Source organism: Bombina bombina, chromosome 3 (genome assembly GCF_027579735.1).
Source record: "Bombina bombina isolate aBomBom1 chromosome 3, aBomBom1.pri, whole genome shotgun sequence".
In the NCBI taxonomy this organism is placed as follows: Eukaryota; Metazoa; Chordata; class Amphibia; order Anura; family Bombinatoridae; genus Bombina; species Bombina bombina.
Window position 1 is genome coordinate 134,989,570 of NC_069501.1, and position 23,317 is coordinate 135,012,886.

Genomic DNA, 23,317 nt, shown 5'->3' on the forward strand with positions numbered 1-23,317 from the left:
CTCCCTACCTTGAGTCGTCTTCACCCAGCCGAGCCGAATTCTTCATCCAAGTGGAGCAAGAAGATGTCCTCCATCCGGTAGAAGTCTTGATCCAAGCATCAAAGAAGAGGTCTTCCATCCGGGCGATGTCTTCTTCCAAGCGGCATCTTCTATCTTCTTTCTTCCGGATCCATCTTCATCCCGCCGACGCGGAACATCCTTCTTCCCCGACGGACTAACGACGAATGAAGGTTCCTTTAAGGGACGTCATCCAAGATGGCGTCCCTTCAATTCCGATTGGCTGATAGAATTCTATCAGCCAATCGGAATTAAGGTACAAAAAATCTGATTGGCTGATGCAATCAGCCAATCAGATCGAAGTTCAATCCGATTGGCTGATCCAATCAGCCAATCGTATTGAACTCGCATTCTATTGGCTGATCGGAACAGATCGGAATTTTTTCTACCTTAATTCTGATTGGCTGATAGAATTCTATCAGCCAATCGGATTGAAGGGACGCCATCTTGGATGACGTCCCTTAAAGGAATCTTCATTTGTCGTTAGTCCGTCGGGGAAGAAGGATGTTCCGCGTCGGCGGGATGAAGATGGATCCGGAAGAAAGAAGATAGAAGATGCCGCTTGGAAGAAGACATCGTCCGGATGGAAGACCTCTTCTTTGCCGCTTGGTTGAAGACTTCGCCCAGATGGAGGACCTCTTCTTTGCCGCTTGGATCAAGACTTCTACCGGATGGAGGACATCTTCTTGCTCCGCTTGGATGAAGAATTCGGCTCAGCTGGGTGAAGACGACTCAAGGTAGGGAGATCTTCATGGGGTTAGTGATAGGTTTTTTTAAGGGGGGTTTGGGTGGGTTAGAGTAGGGGTATGTGGGTGGTGGGTTGTAATGTTGGGGGGGGGGTATTATATTTTTATTTTCAGGCAAAAGAGCTGATTACTTTGGGGCAAGGCCCCGCAAAAAGCCCTTTTAAGGGCTGGTAAAAGAGCTGATTACTTTTGTATTTTAGAATAGGGTAGGGAATTTTTTATTTTGGGGGGCTTTTTTATTTTATTAGGGGGCTTAGATTAGGTGTAATTAGTTTAAACTGCTTGTAATTCTTTTTTATTTTTTTGTAATTTAGTGTTTGTTTTTTTTGTATTATAGAATAGTTTATTTTACTGTATTTAATTGTAGGTAATTTATTGAATTAATTTAATGATAGTGTAGTCTTAGGTTTAATTGTAACTTAGGTTAGGATTTATTTTACATGTAATTTTGTATTTATTTTAACTAGGTAGCTATTAAATAGTTATTAACTATTTAATAGCTTTTATGCCTAGTTAAAATAAATACAAAGTTGCCTGTAAAATAAATATAAATCCTAAAATAGCTACAATGTAATTATTAATTATATTGTAGCTATATTAGGGTTTATTTTATAGGTAAGTATTTAGTTTTAAATAGGAATAATTTAGTTAATTTTAGGAATATTATTTCGTTTAATATAAATTATATTTATGTTAGGGGTGTTAGGGTTAGGGTTAGAGTTATGTTTAGGGGTTGATAACTTTATTATAGTAGCGGCGACGGTGCGGGCGGGTGGGAGATTAGGGGTTAATAATTGTAGGTAGGTGGCGGTGATGTTAGGGAGGGCAGATTAGGGGTTAATACTATTTATTCTAGTGTTTGCGAGGCGGGAGTGCGGCGGTTTAGGGGTTAATACATTTCTTATAGTGGCGGCGAGGTCCGGTCAGCAGATTAGGGGTTAATAAGTGTAGGTAAGGTAGCAGCGACGTTGGGGGGGGGCAGATTAGGGGTTATTAAATATAATATAGGGGTCGGCGGTGTTAGGGGCAGCAGATTAGGGGTTCAAAGTAATAATGTAGGTTGCGGCGGTGTCCGGAGCGGAAGATTAGGGGTTAATAATAATATGCAGGGGTCAGCGATATCGGGGGCGTCAGATTAGGGGTTAATAAGTGTAAGGTTAGGGGTGTTTAGACTCGGGGTTCATGTTAGGGTGTTAGGTGCAGACTTAGAAAGTGTTTCCCCATAGGAAACAATGGGGCTGCATTAGGAGCTGAACGCTGGTTTTTTGCAGGTGTTAGTTTTTTTTTCAGACAGCTCAGCACCATTGTTTCCTATGGGGATATCGTGCACAAGCACGTTTTTCCAGCTTACCGCTACCGTAAGCAACACTGGTATTGAGGGTTGATGTGGAGCTACATTAGGCTCAACGCACCCTTTTTTGAGCCTAACGCAGCCCCTCAGACAACTCTAAATACCAGCGTTGTTGGAAGGGTGCGTTGGGAAAAAAAGCAGCGTTAGCTACGCGGGTCTTTACCGACAAAACTCTAAATCTAGCCGCTAGAGTTGCGGCGGCTATTTTGCAGTCCCCTCTGGAGCGTGGAGGCTTGAGCCTACCGAGTGTCAGTGCCTACCATGAGGCCACAATGATTTCCCATATTTCAGCATGGGGACGAGATCTTCCACCCACGAGATGGAGAATGCTGGAACAAGCCTCTCTCCCAGCGTATATCGACCTTTCGGATTTGCTATGGTTCCCCCACACCTTACTTCACTACTTACCATCTCCAGTAATCCAGTGGTCAAGGGATGCCAGAGGCTCTGGTATAAACTACTAGTGAATTAGGAAAAATGAGAGCACTGGCACTAGTTACGTGTAAACTGGAATTAATGGAAAAAACACAATTTCCGGTGCTATTCCACCATTAATAATACAAATAAGAGAAAAAGAGGTAAGATAACCTCAAAAGGGGCGGTTAACAAGCACTCATTCCTAGTTGTGAGTAAAATAAAGATTTTTATTCATTATAATTAAAATACAAGACGTCTCAGTGCAAAGTGATTGGATCTTAAGTGGGAGGTTTTCTTATGCAGCCTGCGATTGGATCTCACAGAGTGCTATTTAAAGGGGTGGCACCCGGGCCTTGGTTTGTCTGTCGCATTGAGAAAGGCTGATAGTACAGCCGAAACTAGTTTGCTCGTTTTTTGTGCACCTAGGTGCATTTTGTTGGTTTTAAACACTAGTAGTCCGTTTTCCCTGTCACCTGAAGCCGAGGGAGCTGCTATTGGCCAGGAAACAGGGGGATGATGTAACTTAGTTTAAATTTAGGTACTGTTTGATTTGAAGGCTTGTATTTTAATTATAACGAATAAAAATCTTTATTTTACTCACAACTAGGAATGAGTGCTTGTTAACCACCCCTTTTGAGGTTATCTTACCTCTTTTTCTCTTACTGGTATAAACTACGACATAACACGCAGATCGCTCCTCATCCCTCCCCTATTCATCCCACAGTTCCCCTCCTTCAGGGCCTCCCTAACATGAGATTGAATTTATGGAAACAATCAGAGATATCCTCAGTAGGAGATTTCTACATAGGTGACCACCTCCTCTCACACCATGAAATGGTGATTAAATATGACCCGCCGCGTCACCTCGAGTTTGAACTTTTAGTACTGAGATTTTTGATGAGAGCATGGGGATTGCTGGTTGATAAGGTTCGGAGCCCTATGATTTGGGAGTCCAGATGGAAAGCTGGCCTCCAACTATATAAACCCCTCACGGCACACTATAGATGCCTCTTAGGGGATCCGACTCTTACAAAAACGAGACACATGCTCTCCTGGGAGGTAGAACTGAAGGTGTCACACTCAGAAGTGGACTGGGCCAAAGCAAACACAATAACCAAGGCGACATTACATTGCACTACGATGTATGAACTCTATTTTAAAATTTAACTAGATGGCACCTTGTCCCGACCAAACTTAAAACTTTATACCCTGACCACCCTCCCTCCTGCTGGTCTTGCCCCAGACTAAAGTCACTCTGGACTAAACTTCGGGCCGTCTGTGTCAAATTGGAGTTGCCAGAGATCTCTAGCCCTAGCTTGGCCCTCTTGCATTTGGGCTTAAAGAAAATGCCTATTCACAAGAGAGCCCTCCTTTTATATATGCTCACCTCAGTTAAAATGGTAATTGCCAGAAATTGGAAAAAAGTGCTACCCCCGAGGTGGCAGGCTGTAGTAGAGTATTTAAATTATGTTAAATCCATGGAAGACTATGTCTATAGAGTAAGAAACCAATCTGCAGCCTTCAGTCTCATCTGGGAACCTTGGGAGAACTACCTGTCACAACGTAAACGTCAGCCGGAATAAGGATCACCAAGGTGTAAGTAGATAATTCAGATAAAAGACACTAGATGCCCTGACCGGGAGGCCCTTCCGTGTCCGGGAGGGGAGCTCTGAGACAGTCTGGAACCCTCCTCTTCTCCTTCTCCCTTTAATGAACCCCCTCCCCCCTTTCCTTCTTCCCCTACCTCCCTACCCCACTGCTTACCTCGCCTTTGATGTATGCTCCCCTTTCCCGCAAGAGTACTTTAATTGCCATTATAGGTTAACATGAACATAATGTCCGTTTATCTCTCCTCTGTATTGGTTTGTGCTTGATCTAGAGCTCAGCTCCCCTGGCTCAGTGCAGGTACAGCCAATTGTGAGCTACTGATGTAGTTAAAAGTTGACGATATTCGTCATAAGTATTTATTTATCAACAGGTATCTGATCTTCCCCTTCTAGGTCCATAGCAGCCCTTTTTGCAGGTAGTTCTGTAGATAGACCATGACAGACACTCTTACATTTGCCACATTGAGAGCTGATTTTCCTGCCTTATTGTACTTTATTGTTGGACCTTACTACAATGCTTTACACATGTATGTGGATTTTGAAACTGTTTGAAATTGTTTTTGTTACTATACCTTTTGCTGAAAATAATAAAAAGATATTTAAAAAAAAAAAAAAAGACAATGTAATAACTCTTACTCTGAAATTTAAATGAGCAGTAGATTTTTTTTCTGACGCATTTAAAAATTTCCTTCAATTTGCCAGCCCCCTGTATCATGTGACAACCATAAGCAAAGCACTGACTCGTATACAGTTTGAACTTTTGCTCATGCTCAGTAGGAGTTGGTGTCTCAGAAAGTTTGCTTAATTTGATAATGGATGTAAATTGGAAAGCCTCTTAAAACTGCGTGCTCTATCTAAATCATTAAATTTTAATTTTGACTTTAGTGTCCGTTTAATGCACACATTATATATATAGGGATATTTTAAATTGAGGGATCAGATCATTCTCACAGATTGTTTTTTATTTTCTAAATTGTTTTATGTTTAGTTATGGCTAGCAAGAGTGAGGGGTAGAAGGTGGGGGAGAGGGTTAGTGGTGGGAGAGGGACGGAGAGTGTAGATTTAGGTGCTAGCGGGAATATTAGGATTATTATGCAGCGATTCTTTCACCACCCTGCCATTTTTGGAATCCACCTGGATTAAGCATAGGCAAACGAAGTATTAAGAAAAAAAACATGCAACCGCCCGCACCAAATAACAAAAAAAAACGAACAGACTGCACGAAATAATAAAAAAACCTAACCGCCCGAATGAAGTATAACACAAAAAAGCCTAACCGCCCATACAAAGCATTAACAAAAAAAACCTAAGCAACTGCAAGAAATATTAACAAACACCTAAACTGCCAACTCCCACATCACAAAATAATAAAGTAATTAACCCCTAATCCGCAAATTGAACAACGCAAATAACATAATTAAAATATTATCCCCTAAACCGTCAACCCCCCACATCGCAATAAACTTAATTAACCTATTAACCCCTAAACTGCCAACCCCCCACATCGCAATAAACCTAAATAACCTATTAACTCCTAAACCACCAACCCCCACAACGCAAATAAGTAACTTAATTACTAAGCCCCCTAACCTAACAACCCCTTTTAAAATAAAAAATCCTAACATTAATTTAAAAATAAAACCTAACATTAAATTACAAAAAAATAATCTAAAATTACAAAAAATAAAAGTCTAAAATTACAGAAAAAATTAAACAAAATTATCAAAAATAAAAAATTTTAAACCTAATCTAATACCCCTATGAAAATAAAAAAACAAACAAAATAAAAACACCCCCTAATCTAAACTAAACTACCCTAAAATAACCCTTAAAATGACCTTTTGTAGGGCATTGCACTAAGTTAAACAGCTCTTTTACATGTAAAAATACTAAGTCCCCCCCACCAAACCCCCCAAAATAAAAAAACTAACACTAAAAAAACCTAAACTACCCATTGCCCAGGGGCATTTGTATGGGCATTGCCCTTAAAAGAGGCAATCAGCTCTTTTACAGCCCAAAAAACCCTAAACTAAAAAAACAAACCACCCCAAAAAATAAAAAGCCTAAGACTAAGCCCTAAATAGGTACTCACCGTTCCTGAAGTCTGGCAGAGAAGGTCTTCCAGGCGGCTCCATCATCTTCTATCTTCATCCGGAGTGATGGCGGCGCAGAGCAGGGGTGCGGAGCTTGTTATAAAAGTAGTGATATAAAATGCAAAAAAAAAAGAAACCATTTTCTATAACTCATAAGCTAAGCATGGTACATACCAGTGTGAGAGTCATTATTATTTCCTAATTATTTAAAGCATACATGTTATGGTTCTATTTTCGCATCAGTTCATCTTCCCAAAATAATAAACATTAGAAAAAATTAAGAGGAAGTATCTCTTAATACCTTGTACCTTGCAATTTGTGCAAACAATAAATAGCAATAAAATATCCAACCATAAAGAAATATTACATACATTTAAAATTACACAAAGTTCTGTTTTCTGAATAGTGACTTAAAATGAAATTAAACTCTTTGAGATTTTAAAATAAGAAACTTAACAGTGCATATGAAAACAATTTTACAATATACTTCCAGCCCTAAAGATTAAGGGCCTGATATTCAATAGCCTGCCGGCATGGAGAGGAATCATGATTTTTTTAGACCTTATATTGTAATGTAGATGTCTCTCCTTCACATGAAGAACCAATTATAGTAAAATCAATATTTTTTTAAAGAACCTCTCTGTACTGACAAGCCGAGCTAGATCATCTCACCTGAGTGGCGAGCTTTTGAGTATTAGGCCCTACAAGGGCACAATATAGGCTTCACAAGACTAACCTTGTCACATATCTGTCTCTACTTTGCATGCTGTTATCTTTTCATTTATGCTGAAGCCAAACAATTTAAATTTTGTTAAAGCAATGACAAATCTCATCTACGAATAAGGAAAGTGGTGGTTAGAGTGTGACCATTGAAAAACTATTGAAGCAAACAAGGTGTTAATCTGTTCTAATAATGTTCGGACTCTGCTATTGGAAGACTGCAGAATAATGCTGTAATTACAAGGTGTTTACTGTCCCTTAAACCAAGTTTGAGAATGTATACATGCTATAATTCTATTCAAACATAATTAGTATAGCAAAAATTATGAAAAAAGAGCACTAAACTAATTTGATAGAACGATAAATCATCACATGTAGAATGCAACAAAATGCCATTTATTTGCACACTAAAACAATCCTTGCATTTACATACCTGCAGTTTTGTATTAGCCAATGGCATATTTAGTTTTTGTGATGCCCTAGGCACTCAAAATTCATCTCCCCCCCCCCCTCCCACACACACACACAGGTTTTAGTCCTTTTTTAGTCATTATATTATTTGGTCAGGGTGTAACATGACATGTATTTATTATTTTTCATGGCATTTCAAAAGAAAAAAATTAGAGAGTGAGAGGATGGAAGAGAATGGAGGGAAAGGAGGAGGGAGAGATGACAGATAAGGGATAGAAGGGAGAAGATGGAAGGAGAGGAGGGAGATAAGGGATGAAGAGCATTAACATTGGAAAGAGTGGAGGTGACCAGAGCACTAATTAGGTAGGTTAACTCATTGGATGCCAGGAGACACTTCACCCAATTTTCAAATCCAAATTCAAATCAGCCAATAAAATGAAAGCTTTTTCTATTGGCTCATTTGAATTTGAAGATCAGCCAATATGAACACAATGGTACCTCTATATAAAAGGAAGATCCAAGGATGGCAAGAAAAGAAGATAAGAAGATGCAGTCGATGGATGAAGACTGCCTCAGCAGAGTGGCGGCAGAAGATGGATGAAGATGGACCACACCTGCTGGGATGAAGATAGAAGGAGGACCACCGCCTCCATGAAGATGGGCCCCCACCATGAAGAGGAGCACCGCAGTTGGCGATCATGTAGGAGTCGGCGTTTAGCGTTAGGATTTTCTGGGGGTGGGCTTTTTTTTTTTTTTAAGCTTAGGGTTTGTTTTTAGGGTTAGGTTTTTATAGTAAAGTATATTTTTAGAATAGGCCTTTTTTTATCCCAAAAGGGCTAAGGGCAGTCTTTTTTTTTAAAATATCAAGAGAAAAACCAAATTAACACTGGACTGGGGATATTCAACAGTGCTAGCCGACTGACAAATTCACACTTCTCACAGTTGTGAATAGATTAGACAGATAGACAACAGAATGTCAGTGGCACCGGAGGCTGACTGTATATGAAATAATCAGCAAATTTGTAGATAAATAAACATTTAGCTATAATAAATGCTAAGGGGGAATATCGGTAAAAATAGAGAGGATATATCAGCCACTCAAGTGTAAATTTACTACTTTGAAGTGATTTTATTAAATTTGTGGTTAATATAAATAGGCTAGTGGATTAGTAAAAGGAACTTGATAGAATGAATAAGCAGTATGATTCAATCATTAGATAAATATATATACATTTAATAAATGGTTCATAATAAATTTAAATGGTTCATAATAAATGTTTAAATTTAATATTTTAAATTTATTATGAACCATTTAAATTTATTATGAACCATTTATTAAATGTATATATATTTATCTAATGATTGAATCGTACTGCTTATTCATTCTATCAAGTTCCTTTTACTAATCCACTAGCCTATTTATATTAACCACAAATTTAATAAAATCACTTCAAAGTAGTAAATTTACACTTGAGTGGCTGATATATCCTCTCCATTTTTACCGATATTCCCCCTTAGCATTTATTATAGCTAAATGTTTATTTATCTACAAATTTGCTGATTATTTCATATACAGTCAGCCTCCGGCGCCACTGACATTCTGTTGTCTATCTATTTTTTTAGAATATGTTTTTTTAGGCTTTTGTAGGATAGTGTTGTTTTTTAGTATAGTTTTTTTTTTTTTTTTTTTTTTTAAAAAGGGCTGAAAACCTTAGCACAATGCCCTACAAAAAATTTTATCATTCAGGGCAACCTTTTTTTTTTAATATGGATTTTTTTTAAAAAGGGAAATTCTACAAAATGCCCCTATCAGTGCAATATTTAGAGAGGCTTTTTTTAGATAGGCTTTTTTTGGGTAGGAGTGGGGGGTTACTTTTTTTGTAGAATGAGGTTGTATATTTTGGAGCAAAATAGCTAAATTGCTTTAGGTCAATGTCCTAATGCTATTGTAACTTTTAGTGTTAGTTTTTTATTTTGGGGTGTTTTTTTAAAGGGGGGCTTTAGTTTTAAAACAGGCATAACTGTGGGTTTTTATTAGATTTTTTATTTATTTTTTGTAACTTAGGGGGTGTTAGGTAGTTAAGTAGTGTAGGGGGAGTTTGCGTTGGGTGGTTGTGGTGGCATAGGGGTTAATAGGTTAGGGGGTTTATTGTGCTGGGGGATGTGGCAGTGTAGAGTAAGGGATAATGCCTTGCGCTATTGGCGATTTATGTGTGTGTGTGTGTGTATATATATATATATATATATATATATATATATATATATATATATATATATATATATATATATATATATATATATATATATATAAAAATCATGAATAACGTTAATCCAAAGGCAGAGTTGAAATAAAAGTCTTTATTATAATTCCACTAGGGATAAAAAGAAGAGACCCATGGGGGTCCAACTTACACAAATTTTCGAGCACAGTGTACTCAAGCTGACATGTTTCGGTTAAACTCTGTAATCATAGCTAAATAACTACAAATGTGCTGACTATTTAAAAGCCAACAAGAACTTTTATTGGCCATTGCTTAAACCAATCACTAGTAATCAAAAAGTGCACATTTTAACTCTTATTGTTCCTAAACTCCTGTGAATATTCAGAATGTTAACACAATAATGAAATACATATCACCCACCACTGTTTAAAGGACATATATTAACGTTTATTTTATAAACTAATATTTTTTAACGGATTACCGTTACCAAAGAAACCATAAAGGTTCATATTTTTCCTGTCCTAGGAACAATGGGGTTGTTAAAGATCTGTATAGGATATAGTATTCAGACATCAATCAAAGTGTAAAGCCTGATGAAAAAGGTTATTTGTGGATAAAGTGTGAAAATGTAAGCAAGATCAATATTATACCAGTTGCTATACAGAAAGCAATTTGGATTAGAGTATCTCTTCAATACTCATTAAATACTCAGTGATCTAGAGTATAAAAAATGTATTGAAGATATATTAAGGATATATTAAAGCTATCGGCGATTTATATATATATATATATATATATATATATATATATATATATATATAAAACAAGCAATAGGTCCAGCACAAGTCAGCAGTTCATATATAAGTAGCAAAGTGCACGGCAGCCAGAGGGTCCTGCTCACCTCCAATATATAACTCCAAAGGAAAAAGACAAGTGGCTCCAGCACTGTTTCATAAAAGTAAGAAAACCTTTATTGAGGTGTCATCATGAAAAGACAGCAACGTTTTGAGTAACACAGACCCTTAATCATGCTATAGTTGCTATGCAACACAGCTTTAAATAGGCTGAATACCTTAATTGCAAACATATTAACTCCATAAGAGCCAAACATTGTTAACCAAATGTGAAAATTTCTACTGCCATCTACAGGATAAGTACATAAATTACTCATAGTGAAACATTTAAACAACATTTTTTTCCTCAAAGTTAGAAAATGTTAAGCACATAGATAAAGTTAAACACATGAGCCATTATGCATATTTTGATCATGAGATCTCTGTTCAGACCTACAGGATGTAGAGTTTTAAGATGTTGAATCCACCATACCTCTCTCTTTTTTAATTCCAATTCCCTATTGCCTCCTCTCCTGAGTTTTGGGATATTATCGATTATTTGGAACTGACGGACAGTGTGTCCCATTTCTAAAAAATGGGAAGAGACTGGAAGTGTTCTATCTTGGCATCTAATTGAGGATTTATGTCCACTAATCCTATCTCTAATGGGGCATGTCGTCTCCCCAACATAGCCCCTCCCACAAGGACATTTTAATAGGTAAACCACAAAATCTGTATCACAAGTGTAATAACCATTAATTTCCCAAATTTTTCTATCATTGGTTTGTGCTATGTGTTTACCTTTTATCGTTGCGTTACATTGTGCACAATGAAGACAGGGGTATGAACCTTTCTTAGGAGTTGTAAGAAAGGTAATTCTGTTGGTGTTAGTGCCACCTATGTCAGCCTTAACCAAAGTGTCCCTAATGTTTTTAACTCTTCTATAGGAGTGCATGGGGGGAACTTTAAATTCAGGTATATGAGGGTTAAACTTTCCTAGAAGATACCAGTGCTTCTTTATAATATTGGCAATATGATCACTATGTGTATTGAACTCAGAAGAGAAAATGACACGTTTAGTATCATTCTTTGTCTTTACCTTTGTATCATGAAAAAGTTCATTTTTACACCTAGCGATCATAGATGGGGGAGATCCTCTTTCAATAAATTTGTCAGCCATTTCCTCAAGTCTAGTGCCTTGCATATCCTTGTCTTGCACATTTCTGATGGTTCTAATAAACTGGCTTTTGGGAATAGAAGAAAAAACTTTCTTAGGTTGATAGCTATTATACTGAAGTAATGTGTTGCGATCAGTAGGCTTCACATACAAATCCGTTATAAGAATTGTATCTTTTATATATATAACTGTATCAAGGTAATTCACAGAAGTATAAGAAAAATTAAATGTGAATCTCAAACTGTCAGTACATTTATTAAGGTCCTCCACAAAATATATTAAAGATGTTATAGGGCCCCTCCATACGCCAAACACATCATCGATATAGCGCAGCCATAGCCTGCATTTTGTTTTAAAGTCTTGGTTGGTATAAACATTCCTTTGCTCAAACTGACTAACGAAAATGTTGGCGTATGAAGGGGCCATATTTGAACCAATAGCGGTTCCTCGCTTTTGTAGATAAAAAGTATCTTGAAAGAGGAAATAATTGAGATATAAAAGTATATTAAGTAAATCTTCAATAAAATTACTTTGTTGCAAAGAAAATTTGTTTCTTGTTTAATTGACTCAAGAACAACTTGAATACCTGCCTCATGAGGAATACATGTGTAAAGTCTCACAACATCTAATGAAAAGAGGATATCATTCTCCACATCTGAAATGCAAGAAAGTGTTTTTAATATATCACCTGTATCTTTCAGGAAAGAAACTGGTTTGGGCGCAATAGGGTTGAGAATTTTATCTACAAATATGGCAATGTGTGAAAATATAGAGTCTGTACTAGCGACAATTGGTCTACCTGGGGGTATTGTGGTTTTTGTGAAGTTTAGGTAGTGTATAAAAAACAGGAGTAATAGGGTCAGTTTTAATTAGAAACTTTGCCAGATCTTTTGAAATAATGTAATTCTTTAAAGCGGTATCCACCACAATTTGTATTTCTTTCTTAATCTCTATTAACGGATCACTATCTAAAACCTGATAGATACCACCATCAGATAGCTGACCTAATATTTCTTGTACATAATACTCAGTGTCTAATACAACAAGCGCCCCACCCTTGTCTGCATTTTTAATGGTAATGTTTTTATTTTTAGCCAAATCTTTAAGTGCCTGTCTTTCACCATAGGTAAGGTAATATTACTGTTTTGTTTAATCTTCTTGTGGGACAACAAGTTCTTAACATCATTCTGAACAAATTTTATAAATGTCTCAACACCTGGGTTAATAGAACTTGGAACAAAATTAGATTTGCTTTTTAATTTAAGAGACTTTAAATTAAACATTGCATTGTCAATATCAGCAGATATATTATCAACCATACCATCATTTTCATTGCCAAAATGTGCCTTTCATTTTAAGGAACGAAAAAACCTATACAGATCTTTTTCAACAGTGAATTCATTCACAAAACCTGTGGGACAAAAAGATAATCCCTTACATAATACAGAATATTCATCCTGGGTTAGTGTATATTTCAAAATATTAATAACCACATTGCTTTTATCATTATGGTTCAACATATCAGGATTAGTATTATCTATTTGTGTCGAATCTACCGGGGTTTGTGCAAACAGTTCAGGGGTCAAGATCAGGGAGACTTTGTGAGTACCTTGAATTTAATTGGATACTTTTTTCTTTCCCCTTTGCGGTTGCTTGTTCCTTGTGCTGCTCCGCTGTGAACGAATATCTCCACTGGGCCCGGTGTTTCTTTCCTCCCCTCCGGGATCGTTTTCTGTACCGGAACTATATATATACATACACACACATACAAATATATATTTAGAAATCTATATGTATTTATCTCTATGTTAAAGCTTTTTTGCTTTTTGCAGTCTTTTTTTTTTTTTCTAACACCTGAGACCTTGTATCTTTGAGGCCTTATATCTTTTTATTTAATTTTTTTAAATAATATTTATAGTGGTATTATGTGTTTAACTGTACTTTTAAATTTATTTTTGACGTTTTTTTGTGCAACTTTTTAATCAAGCGTAACAGTTAGAGGACCATTCAATGAAGTAGAATTATATAATAATTAACAAGTACATAAGACAATGATTTAACACCTACTCTGAATTTCAAATAAGCAGAAGCTTTTTTCTGACAAATTTATTTTTTGTCCCATTTTCCGTCCCACTATATCATGTGACAGACATCAGCCAATCACAGACTAGTATACGTATACCCTGTGAGTTTGTGCACATGCTTTAGTAGGATCTTGTTCCCCAGAAAGTGTGCATATAAAAATTTGAATATGGAAGTAAATTGCAAAGTGTCTTAAAACTGCATGCTCTTTCTGAATCATAAAAGTTTATTTTGATTTGAGTGTCCCTTTTTACCCTTTAAGTTGCGCTATGCCACCCCTGTTAAATTCAACTGCACTTTCGCGAACTGGTTTACTTTCAACTTTAGCCCTTATTTAGAAATAAAAATATTGTTAAAACAAGAAAATTAGTATAAATACTGGAATTATTACAAAAGGACCCCACATAGGATAAGTCTTCCTTTCTCTATTAGAGGAAGAGTAAATATTATACAAATTATAATATTCCCTAGACTATAATATATTGCAAACAATTCCACTATTAATAAAAAAGGAAATGTTAACTTTCCTAATTAATTATTTGAAAAGTTTATATGTTTTATGCAACAACCTAGGATTAGTTTGAGAAAACTTCAAACAAGGTGGTAGGAACTTTATGTTATTTTTGTAATATCTTGGTTATTAGAGTCCTCTAGAGACAGAACAAAGTAAAATAAAACCTCTCTACCTTAAAGCATAACACATACAAAAAGTAAAACTCTACATGTGTCTATTAAAGAAATCTGTATATTGCAAGAACCAGTAAATGCTTGGCAAAATTTTTAAAGATTTATTATACGTTATCTGATTCAAGGTAATCATGATTTCAAAATCGTATATAATTCAGGGCCATTTAATATATGGGAAGAAAAAGGTGTACACCAGACCCTTAAGATTATTTTCGGATCATCTTTATATCTAATTTATTGTCCCACATGATGTCACTGTCACACACCACAATAACTGTTACACACTATTATGCTATGTTTTACCAGGAAAGACCCATAGGCAGAAGTAGCGTTAAGTGAAACCAACCAATTACTTTTAATTATATCCTAGGGTGGATACAATTCCAGATATTCTGTACCTGAGATTGAGTTAACAGCTATGCAATATCTGGCTCTCAGCAGGGGCGCGATCCAATATAGATCGTAGTTTGCGGTGCAAGCGAGGGAACCCCCGCCGCCCGTAGTTTCAGCTCGCAACTCGAGCTATCCCATATACGGCGCCGTCAGAGGCTAAAGTGCCGTAAATCGGATAAACCAGTGATGTCCAGACATCTGCGTAAGTACAAATTTCTGGAATCGCCAGTGACTTACTGCACTTTAGAAACTGCTGGCGCCTACAAAACCTGACTAAGTTATAAAATCACCCATACTGTCTAACACGCCTCCCAAACACAGCCCAACGCGTCTAACCCTCTATCCGCTATCCCCCCTCACTATCCTAACAATAAGAAATGTATTAACCCCTAAACCGCCGCTCCCGGACCCCGCCGCCACCTACATTAAAAGTATAACCCCCTAATGTGATCCCCCTACACCGTCGCCAGCTACATTACATACCCCCTAATGTGAGCCCCTTACACCACCGTCATCTATATTACCTACCCCCTAATGTGAGCCCCTTACACCACCGCCATCTATATTACCTACCCCCTAATGTGAGCCCCTTACACCGCCGCCATCTACATTACCTACCCCCTAATGTGAGCCCCTTACACCGCCGCCATCTACATTACATTCCCCCTAATGTGAGCCCCTTACACCGCCGCCATCTACATTACATTCCCCCTAATGTGAGCCCCTTACACCGCCGCAATCTACATTATTTACCCCCTATTGTGAGCCCCTTACACCGCCGCCAGCTATATTAATTACATTAACCCCTAATTTAATCCCCCTACCCCGCCGCCAGCTATATTAATTACATTAACCCTTAATTTAATCCCCCTATACCGCCGCCAGCTATATTAAATTAATTAACCCCTAATCTAATCCCCCTATACCACCGCCAGCTATATTAAATACATTAACCCCTAATCTAATCCCCCTACCCCGCTGCCAGCTATGTTAAATACATTAACCCCCTAATCTAATCCCCCTACACCGCCGCCAGCTATATTAAATACATTAACCCCTAATCTAATCCCCCTACACCGCCGCCAGCTATATTAACTATATTAACCCTAATTATATTAGGGTTAATATAGTTAATATAGTTATTATATTATATATTAACCCTAATTATATTAGGGTTAATATAGTTAATATCGTTATTATATTATATATATATTAAGTATAATAACCCTATCTAACTCTAACATCCCTAACTAAATTCTTATTAAAATAAATCTAATTAATATTAATATTAATAATTAAAATATTCCTATTTAAATTTAAATACTTACCTATAAAATAAACCCTAAGATAGCTACCATATAATTAATAATTACATTGTAGCTATTTTAGGGTTTATATTTATTTTACAGGTAACTTGGTATTTATTTTAACTAGGTACAATAGCTATTAAATAGTTAATAACTATTTAACAGTTACCTAGTTAAAATAATTACCAATGTACCTGTAAAATAAATCCTAACCTAAGTTACAAATACACCTACACTATCAATAAATTAAATAAAATACAAATATCTAAACTAAAATACAATAAAATAAACTAAACTAAATTACAAAAAAAAACACACTAAATTACAAAAAATAAAAAAAGATTACAAGATTTTTAAGCTAATTACACCTATTCTAAGCCCCCTAATAAAATAATAAAGACCCCCAAAATAAAAAAAATTCCCTACCCTATTCTAAATTTAAAAAGTTAACAGCTCTATTACCTTACCAGCCCTTAAAAGGGCCTTTTGCGGGGCATGCCCCAAAGAAATCAGCTCTTTTGCCTGTAAAAAAAAACACAATACCACCCCCCAACATTACAACCCACCACCCACATACCCCTACTCTAACCCAAACCCCCCTTAAATAAACCTAACACTACCCCCCTGAAGATCTCCCTACCTTGTCTTTACCCAGCCGGGCAGAACTCTTCATCCGAACCGGCCGATGTCTTCAATCAAGCGGCAGATAAGAAGTCTTCCATCCGGCAATGTCTTCATCCAAGCGGCAAAGAAGAAGTCTTCCATCTGGCGATGTCTTCAATCAATCGGCAGAGAAGAGGTCCTCCATCGGGGCAAAGTTTTCTACCAAGCGGCATCTTCAATCTTCTTTCTTCGCTTCTCCGACGCGGAACATCCATCCAGCACAACGACTTCCCGACGAATGAGGTTCCTTTAAATGACGTCATCCAACATGGCGTCCGTCGAATTCCGATTGGCTGATAGGATTCTATCAGCCAATTAGAATTAAGGTAGAAAAATCTGATTGGCTGATTCAATCAGCCAATCAGATTCAAATTCAATCCGATTGGCTGAACCAATCAGCCAATCGGATTGAACTTGAATCTGATTGGCTGAGTGCCGCTACAGAATGTGAGTACCCTGTACAGATTGTGAATCTATCAGTGTACTCCTACAGATTCACACAGTGGTGTGCCTTTGTTTTCACCTAGCTCCTGTCTCCATATCGTGGGATCCAGATTCTGAGTCTCTCACTTTGGTTATCCTGGATTGCCTGTTCAGCCAGCTGGTTTGCTGTGAATACCAGCCTGCTCCTATTGGCACATTGGAGTGCCTTTTCATATTGTTAGTACCCTGCACATGTTTTCTATCTGATGTTAGCTGTTTCAGATTCACACATACGGCGCCTCTTTCCTTGTGTTTGATTCTAGATATATTAACCTTTGGAGGGTGAAGATCGAGTGCTGCCTCTGGTTTTGAGAAGACGGATATTTCTACCTTATTTGAGCACCTAGGACTTTGATCTTGTCTTTCATCCAGGACCTAGGACTCTGGTATCTAGTAGTGTGCATACACACACCAATACCATATTTTGTCATATTTGTTATCTGTGTATTGATGGTTTGAAACATATATTTCTTGGTAGCGCCCCCTATTGGGTTTTTCCCTTTGTTTAAACCTAACACTACACTATCAATAAATAAATTAAATACAATTCCTACAAATAAATACAATTAAATAAACTAACTAAAGTACAAAAAATAAAAAAGAACTAAGTTACAAAAAATAAAAAAATATTTACAAACATTAGAAAAAAATTACAACAATTTTAAACTAATTACACCTACTCTAAGCCCCCTAATAAAATAACAAAGCCCCCCAAAATAAAAAAATGCCCTACCCTATTCTAAATTACAAAAGTTCAAAGCTCTTTTACCTTACCAGCCCTGAACAGGGCCCTTTGCGGGGCATGCCCCAAAGAATTCAGCTCTTTTGCCTGTAAAAAAAAACATACAATACCCCCCCCAACATTACAACCCACCACCCACATACCCCTAATCTAACCCAAACCCCCCTTAAATAAACCTAACACTAAGCCCCTGAAGATATTCCTACCTTGTCTTCACCATGCCAGGTTCACTGATCGGTCCAGAGTCTTGATCCAAGCCCAAGCGGGGGGCTGAAGAGTGACGTCCATCCTCGGGCTGAAGTCTGGATCCAAGCGGCGGCTGAAGAAATCCATCATCAGGCTGAAGTCGGAAGTCCATCATCGGGATGAAGTCTTCTATCAAGCCGCATCTTCAATCTTCTTTCTTCTGGAGCGGAGCGGAGCGGAGCCATCTTCTTTCCAACCGACGCGGATCCAACCTCTTCAACCGACGCCTACTCGCCGAATGAAGGTTCCTTTAAGGGACGTCATCCAAGATGGCGTCCCTCGAATTCCGATTGGCTGATAGGATTCTATCAGCCAATCGGAATTAAGGTAGGAAAATTCTGATTGGCTGATGGAATCAGCCAATCAGAATCAAGTTCAATCCGATTGGCTGATCCAATCAGCCAATCAGATTGAGCTCACATTCTATTGGCTGTTCCGATCAGCCAATAGAATGCGAGCTCAATCTGATTGGCTGATCGGATCAGTCAATCGGATTGAACTTGATTCTGATTGGCTGATTCCATTACATGATTCCATGACAGGCAGCGCCGGGGCTTCACGTTATGTGTGGTGACATCATGCGCAATGATGTGATGACGTCACCGCGCAACTTTATTTAACATTCACAATGTTAAGTATAGGAGCAGGGGGCATCCTGCTTAGAAGCCTGTATCTAGACATCTAAGCAGCTACAGACCCCCAAGACCCACCGTTGGAAAGGTAATCGCCTAACCTTTCCAACAGTGTAAGTGTAAGGTAACTGAAAAAAAAAGAAAAAAAGTTAAAAAAAAAATATTTAAAAAAAAAAAAACTTAAAACAGCTTAGCATCCAGGTGGGAAAGTGCTTAGCACTCAAAGGGTTAAAGAATCAAACTCAGTTCTAGTCCAACATTGTTAGTTAACAGAGTTCACTCTGATGAGCCTCAGTTAAACAGATAGGTTTGTTTGATTTATATTTCTTTTGTCTTTGTAAATTTGTTTACAATATTGAGAAGAGGCCCTTTTATTTTCAAGTATTATATGAAGCACTAAGATCCACTAAGTACCATCCTTTCTGGCTACGTTATTTAAAGGGACATGAAACCTAAAAATTGTTATTCATGATTTAAAAAGAACATGCAATTTTAAACAAAATTTCTAATTTACTTCTTTTATCTAATTTGCTTCATTCTCTTGATATTGCTTGCTGAAAAGCATATCTAGATAGGCTCAGTAGCTGCTGATTGGTGGCTGCACATAGAAACCTCATGTGATTGGCTCACCTATGTGCATTGCTATTTCTTCAGCGAAGGATATCTAAATAATTAAGCAAATTAGATAATAGAAGTAAATTGAAATTGTATTTTAAATTGTATTCTCTATCTGAATCATGAAATAATTATTTTGTTTTTAGTGTCCCTTTAATGATAGTTGACAATCTATACTTAGATGCTTATATTAAGTATATAATTTATAGCTGTACTAAGAATTACTGTTTCTTGCATATGATTTATAACGGCACACATAACAAATGTTTCTCATTACATTCGTTTTGAGTGGGCTCTTAGGTATTTTAAAAATAAAATGCTGATTACCACATTTCAATATATCTATGTTAAGAAAGACTACAGACCTTTAACTTATTCTTATCTCAAAAGCTATGACACCAGACACCCCAACTCTCTCTGAAGTTCAGGGAGTCTCCCTGATTGTAATAGTGACTCCCTGATGCCAGCAAATGGAATGCAATCTCCCTGAAGCACCATGATCCAATGTGGCCCATATACGGAAAAGTGTTTCTTTAAGGAATGCCTTTAGTTGCTGGGACGTTATAGAACCCTTAAAGCTTGCACCAGTAAACAAAAAGCCCCCACTTATTCTAATAAAATTAAAACACAAATACTACCTTATTTACTGCACGTAATTAAACTTTGTATTCTAAAATATTTAAGCATTCAACAAGCGTACGATCACTGGAAAATAGGTTTGTTGTATGTGGTTGTGCAATAAAACTAAATTTTTTTTTTTAAATGTGACTTTAGTGGGAAGCTACTTTAATGTTAAGTCCCTATCCTATTTAGGGTTTCAAGGTGTCCAATATATAACTGGGGGGTGGAGGCGCAGTAGCGGGTGAAGCCACCTCCCTGAAATGAGTTTTTGCAGGTTGGGATGTCTGTGACACTATAGAGCACTGAAAATTTAGGGCACTTCATATATTGCTGTATAACTTCAGCCAAGCTTATTTAAAGTACAAAAATCCCACTCTCTAGCCTGCGTGTTATACTTTCTAGGCCATATATGGTCACAGTGCTTCCTATTTTTTTGCCAGTGAATATTTTATTTACATAGAGAAAAAGGAGCAGCCTTAGTTTGGCATAGGAGTATTTTCATACAAAATTGCAAGTTCCTTGTTCTCTAATGCTATTTACCTCATTAGTATCATTTGGCTATTAGGAACCCCATAAGATGTATGTTTCTTAAAGCTCACCCCCTCCCCCAAGGTTAGAATTAATACAACATATTAATAGTTTATTTCCTTCTATAGCTAACTACTGTCACATAACATCTTCTTGCCTAAATAAAAATATAAGATATCCTAGAACTCCAAAGGTTAAAGTTTAAAGCTATAGAGGTGTCTAGAAGTGTGATGTCGGCTACATTAAATATACCATATTTTTTATATTACTTCATTTAGATCTGAAAATGGTGGTACACTAATTTTCCTATTTTATGTTTTATAAAAGTATTGCCAATGTCTAGAATCAGTCAACCACTTGACAAGTTGTCAATAATTCTGTTATCTAAAGGTCCAAAAGTGACCGTATATATCATACAATTTCCTCTAAGGTCATTACAATACATAAGGGTCCAAGATTTATAAATAAGGTAAATATTAATTTGACAATAGAGCAATATGATACTATTATTAATTCTGAAAAGTGTAATAGAAGATTCATTAAAGGAAAATTATAATAGAAAAATTACATTCTCTTATTCAAAAATAAAAAATGACTTGCTGTATTTCATTAGAGCATGTCATTTTAAAATTAGCAACCCTGCAATGCTATGGCCCATATTTATCAAGCTCCTTACGGAGCTTGAAGGGCCGTGTTTCTGGCGAGTCTTCAGACTCGCCAGAAACACAAGTTATGAAGCAGCGGTCTAAAGACCGCTGCTCCATAACCCTGTCCGCCTGCTTTGAGCAGGCGGACAGGAATCGCGATCGGGTTGATTGACACCCCCCTGCTGGCGGACGATTGGCCACTACTTTGAATTTGAATCAGGTAATAGAATATTTGCTGGCAAATTTCAAAGCTAATACATTTTTCCTCCTCTGTACCATGTGACAGCCATCAGTCAATCACAAAATGCATATACTAATATACTGTGCACTTTGCACATGCTCAGTAAGAGTTGGAGTGTGGATATATAAAGAATGTGCACATTTTGATAATGGAAGTATATTGGAAAGTGTTTTTAAATTGCATGCTTTAACTAAATCATGAAACTTTTATTTTGACTTTAGTGGCCCCTTAAATAAAGAAGGTACTTGAGCACCAAAACTTTACAACGGCAAGGGACTCTTCGCCCCCTCACCTCACTTTTCCGTAAACAACAGATTCAATACAGATGGGGCTATCCCTTTGCTCTTCATATCTACAAGGATAACAAAACCTTTACTATCAGAGATTCACTTGGGATTTCAGAAATATGTGAAGCACTTGGCCTATATACTCCTGAATTACCAGTGAACTCACAAACAGAAGAGACTCCTGGATCTCTTTCATTGCACTTAAAATCACAGAAATCACAATGGGCCAGAGTCCCAAGGAAAAGGCAGAAGAACAAATGAGAAACGTAACCCTAAGTTGTTTGTATTTCTTATCTTTCATTTTCTGCAGGCCTCTCAGAAAACACTGAAGATTCAGCCTGCACTGGACTCATTTATAAGTTAAATCTAGGAACTGTCATTGTTGTCCATCCTTCTATACCTCTTCACAAGTTCCTAAACACATCATTAAATTTAGACCACCCTGCCTAGGCGCAGTAGGATACACTTACAATATGGAGTTCTTATAAGACCTCATTTATTAGTTAATGGTCAATATATTCACCTGTTTATTTTTAGCTGGATACTGTTGGGCTGAGAACCCATTCTAGTATAGGCGAGAGAGTCATTAAAAATAACTCAGGGAGCCTAGCCTAAATTTTGACACTCATATATACCCTATGCAAGTAATTCTCCCCATTATAGTCCTTCAGGGGTCTTTTACCATAGAAGGAGTTGGCATCTCTCTCGTTTCCCAGATCCCCCAGTTAAAGTGTATCGGCTAGATTTAGAGTTTGGCGTTAGCCGTCAAAACCAGCGTTAGAGGCTCCTAACGCTGGTTTTGGGCTACCGCTGGTATTTAGAGTCAGTCAGGAAAGGGTCTAACGCTCACTTTGCAGCCGCGACTTTTCCATACCGCAGATCCCCTTACGTCAATTGCGTATACTATCTTTTCAATGGGATCTTCCTAACGCCGGTATTTAGAGTCGTGGCTGAAGTGAGCGTTAGAAATCTAAAGACAAAACTCCAGCCGCAAAAAAAAGTCAGTAGTTAAGAGCTTTCTGGGCTAACGCCGGTTTATAAAGCTCTTAACTACTGTGCTCTAAAGTACACTAACACCCATAAACTACCTATGTACCCCTAAACCGAGGCCCCCCACATCGCCGCCACTCTATTAAATTTTTTTAACCCCTAATCTGCCGACCGCACACGGCCGCAACCTACGTTATCCCTATGTACCCCTAATCTGCTGCCCCTAACACCGCCGACCCCTATATTATATTTATTAACCCCTAATCTGCCCCCCACAACGTCGCCGCCAGCTACCTACAATAATTAACCCCTAATCTGCCGACCGCACCTCACCGCTACTATAATAAAGTTATTAACCCCTAATCCGCCTCACTCCCGCCTCAATAACCCTATAAGAAATAGTATTAACCCCTAATCTGCCCTCCCTAACATCGCCGACACCTAACTTCAATTATTAACCCCTAATCTGCCGACTGGATCTTGCCGCTACTCTAATAAATGGATTAACCCCTAAAGCTA